The 18,151-nt window shown below is 46.6% G+C and overlaps 1 protein-coding gene across 1 annotated transcript in view; it reads right to left on the bottom strand.

The window, feature by feature from the left end:
* Positions 1-1,027: 1,027 nt before the first annotated feature.
* The window catches only part of LOC144313017 (uncharacterized), a 74,487-nt gene continuing 57,363 nt past the window's right edge, over positions 1,028-18,151 (bottom strand). The window contains exons 8-9 of the mRNA XM_077896295.1: positions 3,845-3,902; positions 1,028-1,848 (exon numbers count right to left, since the gene is read on the bottom strand). The gene's annotated coding sequence lies outside the window, so the exon portion shown is untranslated. The remainder of the gene's footprint in view (positions 1,849-3,844; positions 3,903-18,151) is intronic.

Below are 18,151 nucleotides of genomic sequence, written 5' to 3'. Positions count from 1 at the left end.
CAGTCTCCATTGACCTTCACATCAATCCCCCAAGACAGGCTAGGTAGGCTGTACTATTTACACCCCTGTACATACCAGAAACAAAACCCAAGCCCTGTGTCCACTAAAATGTCCCTGCCCTGCAGGAAGAATCCCAGTGTGTGACATGTGGGTCAAGACCTTGACATTCTGTGAGAAGGAAGTGGGATCTGAATGCTTGCAACCTTGGCCTTTCCAGATGCTGCTCCCAGCTGCTTAAGATCTAGACACCCTACTCAGATGGTCTTGCTGGCAATTCTCCATGTTCCAGAACTGTCCCTCTTCTCTGCTCCCCTTTTACCAATGCTTGTGAAGGCTTACAATATGCCAAGCATTGGGCTAGGTACTGTGACTAGAAATAAGAACAGATTGAGATGCGATTTTTTTCTAAGAGCTCACAGTGGTGAGAGCTCACTAACAAATAAATCTCTGCTCAGTTCCAAGAATGCCACCTGGGCTGGGTCCTGAGAGCTCTGGAAGTACAAAGAAGATGGATGGGTACAGAAGAATCAGAGGTTGGGGAGGGGGGAGCAGAAGATGGAAGTATCCAGCAAGAGGTGGTACTTGAGTTAAGACTTGAAGTCCCACTGAGGCAGGCTAACAGAGGGCAAAGGTGATCTAGGTCAGTTAGAAAACATCAGGTTGTTTTGCGGGGCTAAGAATTGGTCTAAATGTAGGAGTCTGGGAGAAAATCAGTCATAGGCTAAAGGTAAATCCCGAAGTCCTATAGTAAAAAATTGAAATTAACTGTGAAAGTCAGGGAGTCCAATCAGACTGCTCAGCCAGTCATCCTGGTGGCATGGCCACAGACAAAAACAGACAAATTAATTATCTTCATGATGCTTCAATCTCCTTGTTGTGCAATGAGAATTATGATGTATCTACCCAATAGGGTAGCTGTGTACATTGCATGAGATCTCCAGTGCAAAGTCCATATATATTGCATGAGGTCTTAAGAAGTGCCATCCATTAGCATTATTGTTATTATTATTATTTTTTAAAAGATTTTATTTATTCATTCATGAGAGACAGAGAGAGGGAAAGAGAGGCAGAGACACAGGCAGAGGGAGAAGCAGGCTCCATGCAGGGAGCCTGATGCGGGACTTGATCCCAGGTCTCTAGGATCACGCCCTGGGCCAAAGGCAGGCACTAAAACACTGAGCCCATCCAGGGATCCCGCATTATTGTTATTATTATCATAATTAAAGGAGTGACATGGCAGGCTTTGTGTTCTAGAAAATCTAGTGGTTATTCTCTGCTTGCTCCACCAAATCCATTGTCTTTCTTTCTATGCCCTGCTCTGTCCTGGGAGGCAAGCCCCCAAAGACTACACTCCCAGGCTCTTTTGCCTGCTGGCTTCTTGCTGATTGAGCCAGCGGATGGTACAAACAGGAGTTTGCAGCACAAGAGAAGAGAGAGGTTGGGGTATTTCTTCCATGCAGGGTAGGTGATCTGGTAACGGCTGTGACTCTCCACATCTTGGATGGGCTTCCCGGGAAGCAGAGACTGAAGCAAGAACATGGGTTCCAGAGATTTCTTTGGAAGCTGATTCCAGAACTGAATGAACAGGGAAGGCCAAACAGGGGAGAGTCAAATAAACCGAGTATGGCTGGGATTACAGCTGTGCGTAATGGCGGTGAGGCTCCCTGGAGACCTCTGAGAGGTACAGAATGCCTCTGGAGGTTCCTGTCAGGGGGGCAGGGGGCTTTGGTATGCATCCAGGAGCTGCTGTGCCAGCCCAGTCTGCTGGGTGCCCCTGGGAATCGGCTCCCCCATGCCTTCCAGCTGCACTTCAAGCAAGGCAAGCAGGTGCAGCTGCACAGAAGACCCCTAGAAATAAATCAGAGGGACACTTGCTTCCATTCTGGTGGCAAGCTGTCAGGATGAGGCCACAGCTGCAGCTGAAATAGCAGGGAGGAGGTGTGACAGGGACACGGAGCGCTCCATCCATGCCTCTGCAGCTGGGCCAAGCCCTGCCCTGCAGCGGTAGGGCCTCCCTTCTTCCCATCCTTGCCCTTTAGGCCTAAGAAAGGTTTCCCTTCAAGCTAATCTCTGTGCCCACACCCCTGTGCGTGCCCCGGGCCCTGATTCCACTTCCGTAAATACTTCCTTCATGAAGGTCCTTCCATTGAACCCACTGAGTGGGATTCTTATTCCTTCTGGAGCCCTCCCAGAGATGGACAGATTACTCTGGCTGCAAAACTAAGGCTGGCAGCATGAGGTGGTGGTGAGGAGGTCATTGAGGTTGTGTTTCTCAGTCATCCTTGCTGAAGATCATACAGGTGTGAAACTCAACTAAGGCAGAGGGCGAGGGGGTGGCATGGAGCAGACACGCACCTTCCTGTGGCCCCCGCAGGAGGCTTGGCTGCCCCGAGAAGCTCGGCCATGCTGATCCTGTCCCTGGGCTACAGGCACTGCCACCTAGGCCACACAAAGCCTTTAATGTCAGGGCAAACTTCTAATTGTGGATTCTCAGAGATGATGAAAATGAGGACAGGGAAGTCTTAGGTGTGGCGACAGCATTGCTGCATAAATCTCCCTCTAGTGTTACTGCTGTCCTCACAGTTGTCAATAGCTACCCTATAATATAAAGTTACTCTTGTGGACTGAACATTTGTGTCCTCCCCAACCCCCCAAACTCATATGTTGAAGCCTTAACCCCCAATGTGATAGGCACTTGGAGGTGGGGCCTTTGGGAGGTAATTAGATTTAGATATGGTCACAAGGTGGGGGCCCCATCATGGGATTAGTGCCTTTTAAAGGAAGAGGAGGAGAGACCAGAATGTTCCGCCTCTACTCTCTCTCCCTAAAAGATGGCTGTCTACAAGCCAGAAAGAGGGTCTCACCAGAAGCAGAACCTGCTGACGCTTTGAACTGGGTCTTCAGTCCCCAGAACAATGACAAATAAAGGTCTGTTGTCTAAGCCACCTGGTTTATGGTAGTTGGTTATAGCAGCCAAGCCGACTAATACAATAACCACGGCAGAAATATATGTGCCACTTCATTGTACCTAAGTGATTTGTCATATTATTTATCCTTTATGTAAATCTAGTATGAGGCCAGGGGAAATAGCTCCTATTAACCTACAGAACATAATGGGAAAATAAGACCTTTATGATGCCTGGGAGTTTGAGGCAGTGGTTTCCAATGGCTGAGAAGAATCAACCAGGTGCCAAGCACACCCACATCTTAAAGGGAGCTGTTGGACCATGAATGTAGGACACGCTGAGCAACAATTGTGAGGCCAAATCTGCCAGGATCATGACATTCAGCAAACATTTCCAGGTCAGAAGAGAGACAATAAGGACTTTTTTTCAGAGGCTAAAGAGCCAGTAGAGAAGAAGACTGTTGCTGAAGCTGTGAATATGCTGTACATTTTCTTCCCCCATGGAGGACAGGAATACTTCCTGTATACCTAAAGGTGTGTTGCGGGGGGGTGGGGGGGTGGGGGAACTTTAGGAGATACCTTCACAAATCCTGACAGCCATTCCTTGGTTTTTGGAGGACATGAGCACGGAAATCTGATTCTTATCTAGAGAATCTATAGGTTGTATCCAGTGGTGTTCCTGTCAGTGGGCACAGTGACTGGAGGTGGCTACACCTCCAGAATGATGTGGGCCAAGGATGCATGTGTATTTCCCATAGGGCAGCAGTTGAACCTATGGAGTAGGAGGGTGTAGGGAGTGGTTTTGGAGGATAATAATCCACAAAAGTACCCCATGAAAGAAAGGTCCGCCTTCAACATCTGCTGTGTGCAAAGTGACCAGCCACAGAATGCACAGGTAGTAGTCCGTCCACCCCAGCCTGCCCGCCCCCTTTCTCTCACCTTCGTCCTGCGTCAGGCCATGCAGGAGCTACAAGCTGGGCTGGCAGCGAGGGGAGAGCTGGGGAGAGAAAAGAAAGATGAAATTCACCAATCTCCCCCCCCCAACACAGGTGCATACCCCTTCTATGGCAGCCTTCCAACTAAAAGTAGGCCCAAACTGGGGGTACTGGATTGAATGGTGCCCCCCAAAACACATCCACATCCTGACCCCCAGAATCCATGAATGTGAGTGACTTTATTTAGAAAAAAGGGAAAACCGAATGGGAAGAAATCAAAGAGAGACAAACCATGAGAGACTCTTAACGCTGAAAACAAAGTGCTAGAGGTGGAAGTGGGGGGTGAGAGGATCGGATAACTGGGTGATGGGCATGAAGGAGGGTAGGTGATGGAATGAGCACTGGGTGTGATATGCAACTGAGGAATTATTGAAAACTACATCTGAAGCTAATGAGTACTATATGTTGGCTAATTTAAAGAAGAAAAAAAAAAGAAAAAGAAATCCGAAATATATTAAGCCATTATATAGGTATATAAAAAACACAAAAATTACAAAGAATGAAATGCAGGGATGGGGAAGCCATCTTCTGGGGCTGCAGCCCATATGAGCTGCTGCTTAGGGGTCAAGGCTGGTTGCTCCACTGAGGCTGGTGGTTGCTCAGACCTTGATAACTGGGGCTTGAGCCTGTACCTGCACTCAGAGGTGCAGGTGGCTCTTCCAGCTGATGACAGTGAGTCAGAGCTATGACTACCCCTTGCACTGGCTCTGACATGGCAGGTGGCATCACTGCCCTTTCTAATTGCTGAACTCCAACCGCATGATGGGTTTGGCCAGCTCGGGCTCTGAAGCTGCAGCAGGCACCACAGTGGGAGCCGGGGCTAGCTCTTGAGGTGGTTCAGGATCTGGCTCTGGGACTGGGGCTGTAGCTCCATGAACAGAAAGTATCATCATCATGATTGACTTTCCACGTCCCTTTCAAATAAAGGAAACTTTTCCCATTAAAAAAAGAAAAGAGAGAGAAGAAAGAAAAGAAAGAAAGAAGAAAGAAAGAAAGAAAGAAAGAAAGAAAGAAAGAAAGAAAGAAAGAAAGAAAGAAAGAAAGAAAGAAAGAAAGAAAGAAAGAAAGAAAGAAAGAAAGAAAGAAAGAAAAGAAAGAAAGAAAGAAAGAAAGAAAGAAAGAAAGAAAGAAAGAAAGAAAGAAAGCAAGCAAGCAAAAGGGTCTTTGCATAGGTAATTAAAAATCCTGCAGGACCTGGGCATGTCCCAAATCTGATGATAAGTGTCTTTATGACAGGCACACAGAGCAGAGGGGGAGGAGAGAAGGCCTCGTGAATACGGAGACAAAGAACGGAGCCAAGCAGCCACAAGCCAAGAGCATCAAGAGCCACCAGCAGGTGGAAGAAGCAAAGAAAGATCCTCCCCCAGAGCCTTCCTGCTGACACCTGATTTCAGACTTCTCATCTCCAGAATTGTGAGAAAATAAACTTCTGTTGTTTGAAGCCACCAAATTAGTGGTCATGTGTTACAGCAGGCAGGGACACTATACACCAGGAAAAGAGAGGGTGATCAAAACCAGATGAAATTCAGAGTTCAGATACTACCGTGGGTTTCACTTTGGGTTACCTAGGATTTTCTGGAAAAGCAATGAACACGGCCTGAGATTTCCACCAGAGGTAGGGCACACACTATTCAAGTTTCTGAAGGAGGGTGAAAGTCCTTCTTGTTCCCTTTCAGTTGTGCCCATTTAATAAACTAGTGGTACTTACTCCAAGGGATATGCGCTAGAAGAGTCGGTGCCTTCCTTGCCACCGCCCTTGCTCCTGTGTCTCTGCCGGTGACAGCCCAGGAGTACACCCAGCGGTGACAGCCCAGGAGCTACACCAGCGGTGACAGCCCAGGAGCTGCACCAGCAGTGACAGCCTAGGAGCTACACCCAGCGGTGACAGCCCAGGAGCAACACCAGCGGTGACAGCCCAGGAGCTGCACCAGCAGTGACAGCCCAGGAGCTACACCAGTGATGACAGCCCAGGATTACACCCAGAGGTGACAGCCCAGGAGCTACACCAGCGGTGACAGCCCAGGAGTACACCCAGCGGTGACAGCCCAGGAGCTGCACCAGCGGTGACAGCCCAGGAGCTACACCCAGCGGTGACAGCCCAGGAGTACACCCAGCGGTGACAGCCCAGGAGCTGCACCAGCGGTGACAGCCCAGGAGTACACCTAGCGGTGACAGCCCAGGAGCTACACCAGTGGTGACAGCTCAGAAGTTACACCAGCGGTGACAGCCCTGGGGCTACACCCAGCGGTGACAGCCCAGGAGTTACACCCAGTGCTCCGTTGCTCAGTGCCAGCGGTCTCAATCTTTGGTGCAGGCAGTGGCTCTGCATCCAGATGGGGGGCTGGTGAGGCAACCCTGGCCCCACCCCTCAGCAGCTGGACAACCTCAATTTCTCTGTGCCTCACTTTTCTGGGCTATAAAATAAAGAGACTCACGGTCCCTAGGTCACAGAGCTGCGTGCAGGACACAGTGGACACCACGCAGCGGTGGATGAGGCAGGTGAGGCCTCTGGGCCTTATCCCTGCCCTGGTGCCCGAGGTCCAGGGGGAGCATGGAAGGCTGACGAAGCACAGCTTCTCCCCCCAAAACGAGTCACGGGCCTCGAGGACAGGACCCTCCACTTCCCCACGCCTCTCCGACCTCAGCAAAGTGTTGGAGGGACCCTGCTTGCTTCCACGTCCCTCTACTTACAGAATGTCTCCTTACAGCTAATACTAGCCACCGTGCGTGGGAGGGAGGCCATACGGAGACAGAAAACTTACTAACAGAGTTTGAGGTCCACCTCTCAGTGTGTTAGGTGCTGGGCAGAGGCAAAGAAGCACGATGTACACCTTGGCTAGCCTGGACCGGACAGGTGAGAAGGGAACACAACACGGTTTCCAACAATCCGGTTAAGAGACACTACAAGGCCACGTGCACTTCGGTGCTAAATTGTGTCAGGCCTGGAGTTGCCTGAGAAAGAGGCTCCGTGACGGCCAATGTGGCCTACAGGCCACATCCTGGCATGACGCATCTCACCTAGTCAAGGAAACCGAGAGTATCCTGATTAGGGTTCTTCTGTCCCACAGGATGTTGATCCTGGCCGTGTCAGGTCACTAGATGTGACGCACGTCTTTTGGCTGGGGATTACCAAATTTTCAAAAACCATGACTCAAACCTTGACCAGCCTTGATAACACACGGGTGTTTCCTTCTGAAAATGTCCCCCATCCTCCCTGCTACCCCCCACCCCAGCAACCACCACCTGCCTGGTGCTCCTTTGAGGTCACCTTGGACGAAGGAGTCCCCTCCCTGTGTTCACCTCCCCGGCGGGGCTCTGCTTGGGCGCCAGCAGAGCCGTTCAGAGGGTGGGGGAAAGAGGCGGGTCCTGCCAGATGCCCCCTCGGGTGTCCGCTTCCTTCCCCAGATAGAGTTTGTGCTTTGGAGCTTTAATTTAGCCACAGGGACCTCATCATATGCCAGAAGTGTTCCCCCCGGAGGAAGTGGAAGTGTTTTGCATGGCAGCCTGCCACAGCGGTCAGCAGGGAGAGGGGAGTGGCTCTCTGGCACCGACGTGCCGGCTGCCCGGCTGCCTCCTTCAGGGCCCCGTGCACCCACTCCCCCGACTGCACGGACTGCTGGCTCCTGACAGCTCACCGCCGAGTGCCTCTTCAGGAATTGTCCTCTGCCAAAGGACTCAGTCTCTCTTGTGGGGGCAGCCTGCATCCAACAACTGGTCCAGCTGGGGAGGCTCTGCAGGACCAGCCCTAGAGCCCCGGTTAGGACCAGCTCAGGCCGACTGCATCCTGCTCAGCTTACCCCTTTGCCCATCTGGCCTCTCACCCCACAACAGCAGCTTTCTTTCCCCAAAGCACTCTCCAAAAAACCTCTTAGTTCAGAGGCTCGGGTCGATTTCTTGGAGTCTCCAAGCTGCATGAATGTGACCGCCTGGAGCCTCTCTCAACCGTCTCTGCAGCAGGCTCGCCTCCAGCGAGGGTGAGGAAGCGTCCTACAAGCAGCACCAGAAGGACTTTTTTCCCCCTTCTGGTTCCACAAGACCCTGGCAGGGCCGATTCAGGGGCTGGGACCATGCCTAGGCCAGAGTTCCTTTCATCGATCCGTGCCAGTGGTGTCATGCTTTGCCACCACCCTGTTTCTCAGAGCTTCAGCATCTTTCTTCATGACAGCCTAAGCCTTTCAGGGGCGGCTTCCTGAATGGCCATCACAGATCTACAGAGCTCAGGAGTCCGGCCATCTCTGGTGTCTGAAATAAAATGCCCGGGTCCTGCAAAATTCAAAGTCCAAAGTCCCCCACGTGCCCAGAGAGCGAGCCCTGTATCCTCAAGGGTTCAGGACATCATTCTATTAGGCCTGCACCTCACCCACGCCCCAGCCCCACCTCAGCTTCCCCCTGGCTGTGAGAGCCTGGACACGTCACCTGCCCTCACTACACCTTCATCTTCTCCTTTGTAAAACGGTGCTAATGAAGAGCACCCTATTTGTAAGCACTTTCCCAAATCACTTAGTTCAATGCCAACTGAGGGCAGGGATTCCCCTTGAACGACACGGCAGCCCGCTTCTGTTTGACCACTCCCTGGCACCCCATTTTCTCATCAGGCTCCCCAGCTTATTTCCTGGTCCCCGCTTCACATAAGTTCCAGATTCCCCATCATTCTGGTTGTTTTCTTCCAGGAGACTTTCCTTTTCTTCTTTAAAGGTAGGGAAAGAATGGACCCCAACATTCAAGGTGCTATCTGCATAAAAATTCCATTCATGCATTTAAAATAATATTCAACTTACAGTGACTTAATTTACACCTATCTTTTCAGGAAGATGTTTGTTATAGTAAATATATCATGCTACCCCATACTGAGAGATTTTCTTGGACTCATAGGGTTTGCTTGGGTTAGTGTGCACGGGCTGCAGTGATAGAATTCCCAGCTAACTGTGGCTTACGAAATAAGGATCTTCATATCATTTTTTATTTTTTTATTTATTTTTAACTTTTAAATTTATTTTTTATTGGAGTTCAATTTGCCAACGTATAGCATAACACCCAGCGCTCATCCCATCAAGTGCCCCCCTCAGTGCCCGTCACCCAGTCACCCCCACCCCCCACCCACCTCCCTTTCCACCACCCCTTGTTCGTTTCCCAGAGTAAGGAGTCTCTCATGTTCTGTCTCCCTTTCTGATATTTCCCACTCATGGATCTTCAGTAATTTCAGAAAATAAGATGTCTAATCAGAGATGGGTGATTTTTGTTTGATGAGGGGCCTAACAATGTCCATCACAGACACTGGCTTTGGTCTACATGGTAGTGAGACAGCTGCTGGACTTCTAAGTGGCATATTCTTGCATAATCACATTAAAGATCACAAAAAGAGTCAGGCCTCCTTACCCTCCCTCTCTTTATTAGGGAGCAAAATCCTCAGGAATTATCCACTGGATGGCCCTACATGTCTTATGGCTTAACTTGCCATATGCTGATACTAAACCAATCATAGGTTAAGGAAATTAGGAACACATACTTGACGGATACCAATCTAGGTGTATCCTCCTCCCACTACCCTACCACCTGCGGACCCCCCAATGCCAAGTTGGCAGATGGGCCTTTCTCTCAGGAACATGCTGCCTAAAGAAGAAGTGTAGGCACTTAACAGTATCTATCATAGTTCCTTAGGATGCAAAATCACTTCAAAGTCAATGTTATCTAACCCCCTTTCCAATGATCAGTTTCAATGCTTTACTTAAATAAATGGGGACACTATATTCCAAGAAATTATTAGACAGTTTCCTCTTTAAATTATTCTTTATAATTTAATTCTAAACTTATTTTCTGTGTTCCTTGGGTCATCCGGAGCAATGGGCTTTCTTTTCCAAAAAGTGGCCATTCCAATATTCTAAAAATTTTTTCTCCCAAGTTATACATACCCAATCCTTTCTCCAGTCTTCATCATATGGTTTTGAAAACTTGCACAATATTATCCGTTCTATAGACATCCTCTGATTTTTCTGCTTGGTACTCACACATTCCTGTTTCTAACATGGTTTAATCAGTATAGCGTAGAACGCAACTATTGCTTCCTTTTTTTTTTTTTTCATTTAAGATAATCTAGTACTAGTTACACCAGTAATGTAGATTTACCATAAAATAATTTATTTTTAAAAAGATTTTATTTATTCATGAGAGACAAAGAGAGACAGAAGCAGAGATATAGGCAGAGGGAAAAGCAAGCTCTCCACAGGGGCACTTATGTGGGACTCGATCCTAGGATCCCAGGATCACGACCTGAGCCAAAGGCAGACACTCAACCACTGAGTCACCCAAGTACCCCACTGTAAAAATACTTTAAAAATTCTGGTGAGCTTTGAAAGATCACTACAAGATATTCTCCTCTTTTGTGTATTTTCTTCCCCGATCTCCCCTGAATCTACCCATATCTTAAATTTCTTTCTCAATTTCCCACCAATATCTTTCTTCTTCAAAGCCAACTCCCAAAGCCACCAGAAGATCTCATATGTGTTTCCAGAAACAATGTTAACCCCAGATTTGTGAACCTTATCCAAAAGTGGTGGATTTCTACTCTCAGTTAATTTATTCTCCCTTTGGCAATTTTGGAATCACCTTCCCTGTTTCAGATTCTATTTTTCTATTAATACAGCCCAAGATCACCCCAGCTTTTTATGCACTACATTTTTAAAGACCCCTTCATTACATTTCTTGATTCAGTGTAAGCTTATTACTGATAACAAGTATTTCTGTGTGCTGCTATTCAACTAAATTTCTTCATTCTTGTAGAATTTGTGCAGTTGGCTCTGTGGGCCAAGTACAGGGCCTTTATTTATGACTGTAACATTTCATTCTCTTGGATTTGACCCATTGCTCTAACAAAAACGCCTTTGGATACTGATTCTGTCATCCAACAAATTCAGTATCTCTCTCTTAACAAACTCTAGAAATTGCTGTGAAGAATGTTCTGTAAATGTCAGACAGTAATATGTGAGTCATGTCTGCTGCCAGGAATTTCAGACAATTTCACACTACATTTGTAGCTAAGCCTTTCAAACTCATGACCAAAGAGCGCTGCTTTTTCTGCATCTTCCTCTCCACTTTGGGTAGTGTGTCTTGTGAAACTGGCCAGGAATTTAAAGACAATGGCTCTTCCAGGAATTTGAAAAAGAGAAATGACCACAATTCCAAGTGCCCAGGAGTCTGGCCTATGCAGTATTGCCTACCTCACCTCAATCCGCTCCCCCGCCCCCGCCATGTGCTGCCTTGGTAAAGGTTTTGTTTCCAGGGGCTTCCTATCAGCCCAGCTACAGTCCAAGTGCCCTTCTCCAGCTACTTTCTGTGGCTTTCAATTTCCTGCTCTCCCTGACTCAAAGGACCCTGTAGTAGGCCTAATAGTGGCTTCCAAAGATACCATGTCCCAATCCCTGGAAACTGTGAATGTTAACATGCATGGCAAACATCTTTGCAGGTGTCATTAAGTTCAGGATGTTGAGGTGGGGATACTATTTTTTATTATCTGGGTGAGCCTGTAATGCAATCACAAATATCCATCTAAGAGGGAGAGAGGGAGATTTTATATACACACAGACAGAAGAGAAGAAGGCAATGTGACCATAGAAGCAGAGACTAGACTAATGTGTTCACAAGCCAGGGGATGCTGGTAGCCATCCAAAGTCAGAAGAGGCAAGGAATAGGTCACCCCTTAGAGCTCAGATCCTGTCAACACATTGATTTTGGTCCAGTGAAACTGATTTCAGACTTCTGGCCTCCAGAGCAGCAAAAATATAAATTGTGCTAATTTGTTAGAGCATCCATAGGAAACTAGTACAGACCCTAAGGACGCCTGGAGGAAATGCTCAAATCTTAATCATTTTCGTCCCACTGCAGGTCTGTTGGAGCTCCTCCTATAACCCCCACATCCTGGGTTGTTTTATATACTATTTTATTTTTATTATCCTCATCTTCTTTTTTTTTTCTTTACAAATACTTCCCATGCTTGTCAAGTTACCAGCCTACTACTTCTTTGCTCGTTCACTGTTTTACTGAGAAGAGCAGAATTGCAAGACATAAGCTCCCTCAGCTAGCTCCCTCCCTGCCTTTTGATTTGTACACCCTGCACCTGCACCTGGAGGAGAACTGCCCACGGCACAACTCCAGAGGGCACCACTCACAGCCCATGTGAACGGTGCCCTCTGTAGCCTGCCTGGAAGACCACACAACACACACACACACACACCTCTATTCTACCTATTGGAATTTTAGCTTATATATCTCCCTTTACTCCCTTGATAACTCTGGCCAGAGTGCTCTCTTTCTTCTCTTTCTCTTTCTTCTTTCTGAAGCCATGAAGCCCCTTATTTATTCTGTTAAGGCATTCCTATTATGGTTAGCTTCGTTTTTGCCTCTCAGTATTGGAAGCTCAGAGGTGCCATAAGCCTCTGTGTCCCCAGTGCACCTTTCCTATAGCTGGCTCTCTGTACAGGTGAGACCTGGGTATCAGTAGCCTGATAGTGGCCCTTCAAGACCCCTACCTTTAGGATTCATTCAAGGTGGACTTAACCTCCAAGCTTACAAATGGTGGGAAGCAATGCGGGAAGGTGAGATGTAGGAATGGCTGATGGCTCCTGGTTACTCTGCACTCCACTCCCTCTTACGGGTTTACTGTCTGGGGCATTTCTCCTCTGAGCAACATCTCCCATTGTGCTCCTGGAGGACCTCTCCTTTCCCATAAGGGCAGCTAATACAGGGTTGTGTATCCAGGAAACTTTTTCTGAAGGTTCGAAGCAACCAGAATGGGCCTTTACGTCACACAGCATGACCTAAAACTGAATAAATACCAGGCATGCCTCCTCTCTAAAATAAAAAAACTTTGGTCAAGCCCACCAACCAAGAATCTCTGCAGGGTAGCCTTTCTCTCTCCCTGCTCCTCAACATCTCTAAGTGAAATGTCTTATTCTTGGTCAAGCCAAGAAATTGAGCAACCTCCAGTCTTTTCCTAAGCCTAAACTGCAGCACATAACTTTGCTAATGGTCAGTTGAACAAGGCTTTGGATCCACGACTCCACCTCTCAGCATCAGAGCAGACATTTGAAATTATAGTTTTCTCTTTTTTTTCACAGACCACTTCAAATTCCTGGGCTGGAATGACCTCTCTCCAACGACCCCCCACCCCAACAAAGAGGCAGAAGGAAGTGCACATTTACTCTTCGCAGCATTATTGGCTGATTAATGAAGAAGATGGGCTGTTCAAGCCATCCACTTTTGGGGACTGGTTTTACTTTTCCAAGAGATAATGGCCCACAAGACAATCTCACTGTTCCTTAATCTGAGTGGGCTGGTTTTCTATGAGGTTTAATCAGAGAAAAAGGAAATGAGCTAATGCAAAATTAAACCCCCCCAAAGCCTCAAATTCTTGGGTTTTTGAGTCATCCGTGCAATATTTTCCTTTACCTCACTGGAAAGCAGAGCAAGAGAAAGAAAGTGTATTGGTTTCCTAGGGCTGCTGTGACAAAATATTACAGACTGGGTGGCTCAAAACAATGGAAATGTATTTGTCTGGTTCTGCAGGCCAGCAGTCTGAAATCACAATGTCAGTGAGATTGGTTCCTTCTGGGGACTCTGGGAGCGAAGTTGTTCTATCCCTCTCTCCTAGGTTCTGGTGGTTTACTATCAATCCTTGACATACCTGCAATGTACACCCTATTTCTATTCTGAGGTTCTTGGTAGTGAATTGGGGGGTGAGGGCACTATTCCAGCCTAGCCAAGAAGGGAAAGGGCTGTAGGCCTGGTAGGAGGACTGCAGAAGCCCCCTTCATTCCCACCTGTGGGGGCTCCTCTGGAACAGGTACAGAAAAAGCAGAGTGATTTTAGATTCTCATTCTCAGTATCAGCATCCTCGTGCTCTCGTCAGCCCCACCTCACACCTTGTTTCTTCCCTTTCTTTACCTGACTCCTCACCTTGAAAAATGGGGGTAATAACAGTCCTGACTTCAAAGACTGGTTGTGAAGATCACGTTCATTAATCAGTGTGGAGTGCTTGGACCACTTCCAGGCACCTGGTTCTTGTTCAATAAATGTTACCAGCTGCCTATATTTTTCTGAGTGCTTTTTGCTTGTAGGGGCCACAGAGAGGCACTAGGGACGAAAAATGACGCAGGCAAAACTTCTGCCCCAAAGATACTTGCCAACTCACAGGGGAGACTTTGACAAGGTCAATAACCATTAGAATGTGTATATGCTTGTGCTGAGTGGTGGACGGCTCAGCTGGCAATTGAGAAGGAAGACAGTCATAGCTTGACTCCTTTGGAGACAGAACTCCCCAGAGCTTCTTTTACAGGGAGTGATACTCTTCAGGCCTCATGAGGATACTCGAACAACATGGGACATTTGTGCAGAATGCCACCATCTGTCAAATGCTTCCTCGTAGACATCTCGAGCAAGCCCCACAATGACCTCATGAAGCAGGCAATGCCAATTTCATTTCAAAACTGGTGAAAAATGAGAGCCAAAGAGGTTAATAAGTGATTTCTCCAAGGTCACCCAGCAGATCCAGGTCTCAAAACCAATGTTCTTTGCCTGATGCAGCAAATGACTTAAGTGATCACACCCTGGGCCAATTGACCAAAACAGCTGTGTAAAAGGAGGAGACGTCACAGGCTGCAGGAACACTGCGTCTCCTGATAATGACAAGATAACAGACAATGAAGATGATGTCGTGCCTTGATTTATGTCTGCTCTGGATTTCAAAAGTGATTTGGGAATCACTGAGAAAACTTAAAAACTAGATTTCAAACTGAACTTGGCTGCTCATCTGTTACTTAATAAAAAGTGGCTGTTTTGTTAAATAAACCACTGAATGCTGAGTGCACCTGGTAGTGGGAAAAGGGACTGTTAATCACCTTACCTGATTTTGCATCACAGGGCTCTCTTGAAAAGTCAAGATGTAAATGATTTTGAACATCAGTTGTCTTTCCAGGAAACCCTTCCTAGATTTGAGGATGAATCCTTCTTATCCTAACTTTACATTCCTTTATATTTAGCCTTTCTAATTGTTTATGATCTATAAATTAGCTTTTAAAAGTATGAGAGACACTGCTCTTTATTTTAAAAAAGGAGAATTGTTGTCTAAATATAATAATGCTTCCATAATACACTAAGCCTGCCTGCATAGGTATAAGTTCCAGCTCCTTTACTTTGGCAGTTATACTTATTTTCCTTTATAAAATACGAGTAATAAAAAAAAAATAAAAAATAAAATAAAATAAAATACGAGTAATAATATCCACTTCTTAGATATTAAATAAAGAGTTCAATAAAGCAATATATAAAACAGCAGTGCTTGACTTTTATTAGTGGGTAATCAAGTGTTAGCTTTTATTGTAGGTTACGGAATCAGTGGCTGTGGTGCACTGTCTATACAATTCATATCAAACCACAAAAGACTCCAAATAGGCAGAGCAATCCTGAGAAAGAACAAAGCTGGAAGAATCACATTTCCTTTTTTCAAACTATATTACAAAGCTATGATAATCAAAACAATGATATAAAAACAAATAGACCAGTAAAATAGAATCAAGATCCCAGAAATAAACCTCACATATATGTTTAACTAGTATTTGACAAGGGAGCCAAGAATACTCAAAGGAGAAAAGATAGTCTCTTCAATAAATGGTGCTGGGAAAATTGGATATTCACACACAAAAGAATGAGACCAGACTTCTATCTTATACCACTTGTGATTAATTTGAAATGGATTAAAGACTTAAATGTAAGAACTGAAACCATAGATCTCCTAGGAAAAAGTTTCCTTGATATTTCCTTGATCCTTTGAATAGGATGCCAAGAACACAGCAACAAAAGCAAAAATCAAAAAGTGGGACTACCTAGAACTAAAAACCTTCTGCACAGCAGCAGAAACAGTCAACAACAGGAAAAGGCAACCTACAGAATGGGAGAAAATATTTGCAAACCATCTATCTGATAAGAGGTTAATATCCAAAATGTATTAGGAACTCACAGTTCAATAGGTTCTTAATAGGAGGTTTTTTAAAAAAAGATTTTATTTATTAGAGAGAGAGAGACCAAGCATGTGCACAAGCAGGGGTAGGGGGGAGCAGAGAGAGAGGGACAAGCAGACTCCCTGCTAAGCAGGGAGCCTGACATGTGGGGCTCGATCCCAGGACCCCGAGATCATGATCTGAACCGAAGGCAGATGCCTTAGTGAATGAGCCCCCCAGGCACCCCTCAACAGGAGTTTTCTTAAAGGGAGGCAGCGGATCTCCTCTCTGTCCCCTTCACTGCCAGCCCCATGCTCAGCAGGAGCAAGTTGCTTTGGCAACTTTGGAGCAAAGGCTGTCAACTTCCAGACTTCTTTTAGCCACCAGAGCTCCACCTGGCTCCCCTCCCTTCCCTGGTACCATTTAGAGGCCCGTGGAGTCAGATGGTTTGCAGAGCTGTTCTGAGGAATTCTTGTTTAAAGAGTTGGGAGAACCCAAAACAGGGGAGCAAAAACAGTGTGGGAAGAACACTGCCCCATTCGGAGCCTTTTGCCCTCTGTGGTTGTTTGGCTCCCACCTCCCTCCACATGCACAGGAAAGCAGTGTCCTAATGAAACTCTCTCTCGGAAGGCTGCCAGCATCCAAACATCCGTCTCCAAGGCAGCTGGAGATGAGCTCAAAGTGAACCACTCACCGACCGACAGCTCTTCTCCCGAACACCGAGCAGATGCACCACCGACCCTCATGCCTCTTCTTTGGCAGCTTCTTAATAGTAACCCTTCTAGCGAATTCAGCTGCATGCAATTTGTGAGCTACGGGCACATTTTAATGAATTTCAAATAATGGTTTCTATAAAGCTAGCATGAGAAATTAAATGAGAAACCTCTGCCCAAGCTTTTCATTTACAGCACTTAGCAACCATCAGCCAAGCTCGCCTGTGTGATTTACAGGGTCTGAGGACCGGATCCTCCTTCTCCCCACCGGGTTTGCCCAAGTAATTCCGGAACCTCTGCAGAGAAGCTCTTTCTCAAGAGGCCTACAGAATCACAAGTGTTCCACAGAGATAATTCAGCATTTCCATGCAGTTGGATGGGAAAAATTGCAACTTTATTCTCACTAACCTCAAATGGATATTTAGCACTTCTTTCAGTTATAAGGAAATTATAATTGGCAACAAGCCACGGAACTCACAGTAATCCCTAGAACTTTTTTGCCCGTTGAATCCAAGATATTTTCACAACGTACGATAGCTGTTGCAATCGCATTTACTAACATCGCGACCTCTAAAATAAGGTAATTAATAGACCCATCACTAGATCTCATTTAATGCATTGGCAAAGAAGATCTATGCTATTATATCACAAACCTGTTTTTTAAGCATTGAGACAACTATTTTGATATAATAGTGGCCTGCATTGTCATCCCATGATTTTTATTTTATGCATTTAAGAATCTTATTCTGACAAAGGGACCACAGCCTTCACCAGGCTGCCAAGGATTCCACGGCACAAATACATTTTAAGGACCCTCTAGCAGAAGGCCTCATGCCTGGTCCTCTGGCCCATCCACAGCACATCTTTCTTTCTTCTCTCATCCTGATCTGTCCTTCTTTTTGGGGCTCCTAATTCCCCCAACCCCCCAGACACTACCCTGATTAGGGTAACCCTTTTCTGGCAACCGTTCCTAAAACACAAACTAAAAGTATAGGCATTGCTTGATTAAGCATGTAAAATGCCATACCTCCCAGAACTGAGGGAATGTTCTCTGGGTGCTCTAAAGTACCAAAAAACGCTTTCTAAATGTGGAAAAATGAAGCTGTGCCGGTGGAACAGCAGGCCGTGGGTTCATCAGAGGGCAGAGGCCAGCTACTCGTCCATATGATCTTGTGGGCAGCCCCCTGCTAGGCTGAGAGGCCTGGGTCTGCTTAAGCCAGCCACGGAGTTCTCATGAGTCACACTCCCTAACTGCCCCGCAATGCACCATCCTGCAAAAAGCACTTGTGGGAGGCCTTTCAACGAACTTTCAGCAGCATGAGTTCACTGGACCACTGATTTCCTAGAGGACACCTTACCAGAGAAAAAAAGTTAAAGCACAGGGGCTCCCGGGTGGCTCAGTGGGTTAAGTGTCTGCCTCTGGCTCAGGTCATGATCTCAGGGTCCTGGGATCGGGCCCCGTGTTAATCCCTCTCCCTCTGTGTTTTCTCTCACTCTCTCTCTCTCAAATGAATAAATAAAATCTTAAAACAAAAAGTTAATGCACACAAA

This window comes from Canis aureus, chromosome 4 (genome assembly GCF_053574225.1).
Source record: "Canis aureus isolate CA01 chromosome 4, VMU_Caureus_v.1.0, whole genome shotgun sequence".
Lineage (NCBI taxonomy): Eukaryota > Metazoa > Chordata > Mammalia > Carnivora > Canidae > Canis > Canis aureus.
This window is presented reverse-complemented; position numbering and strand designations above follow the sequence as displayed.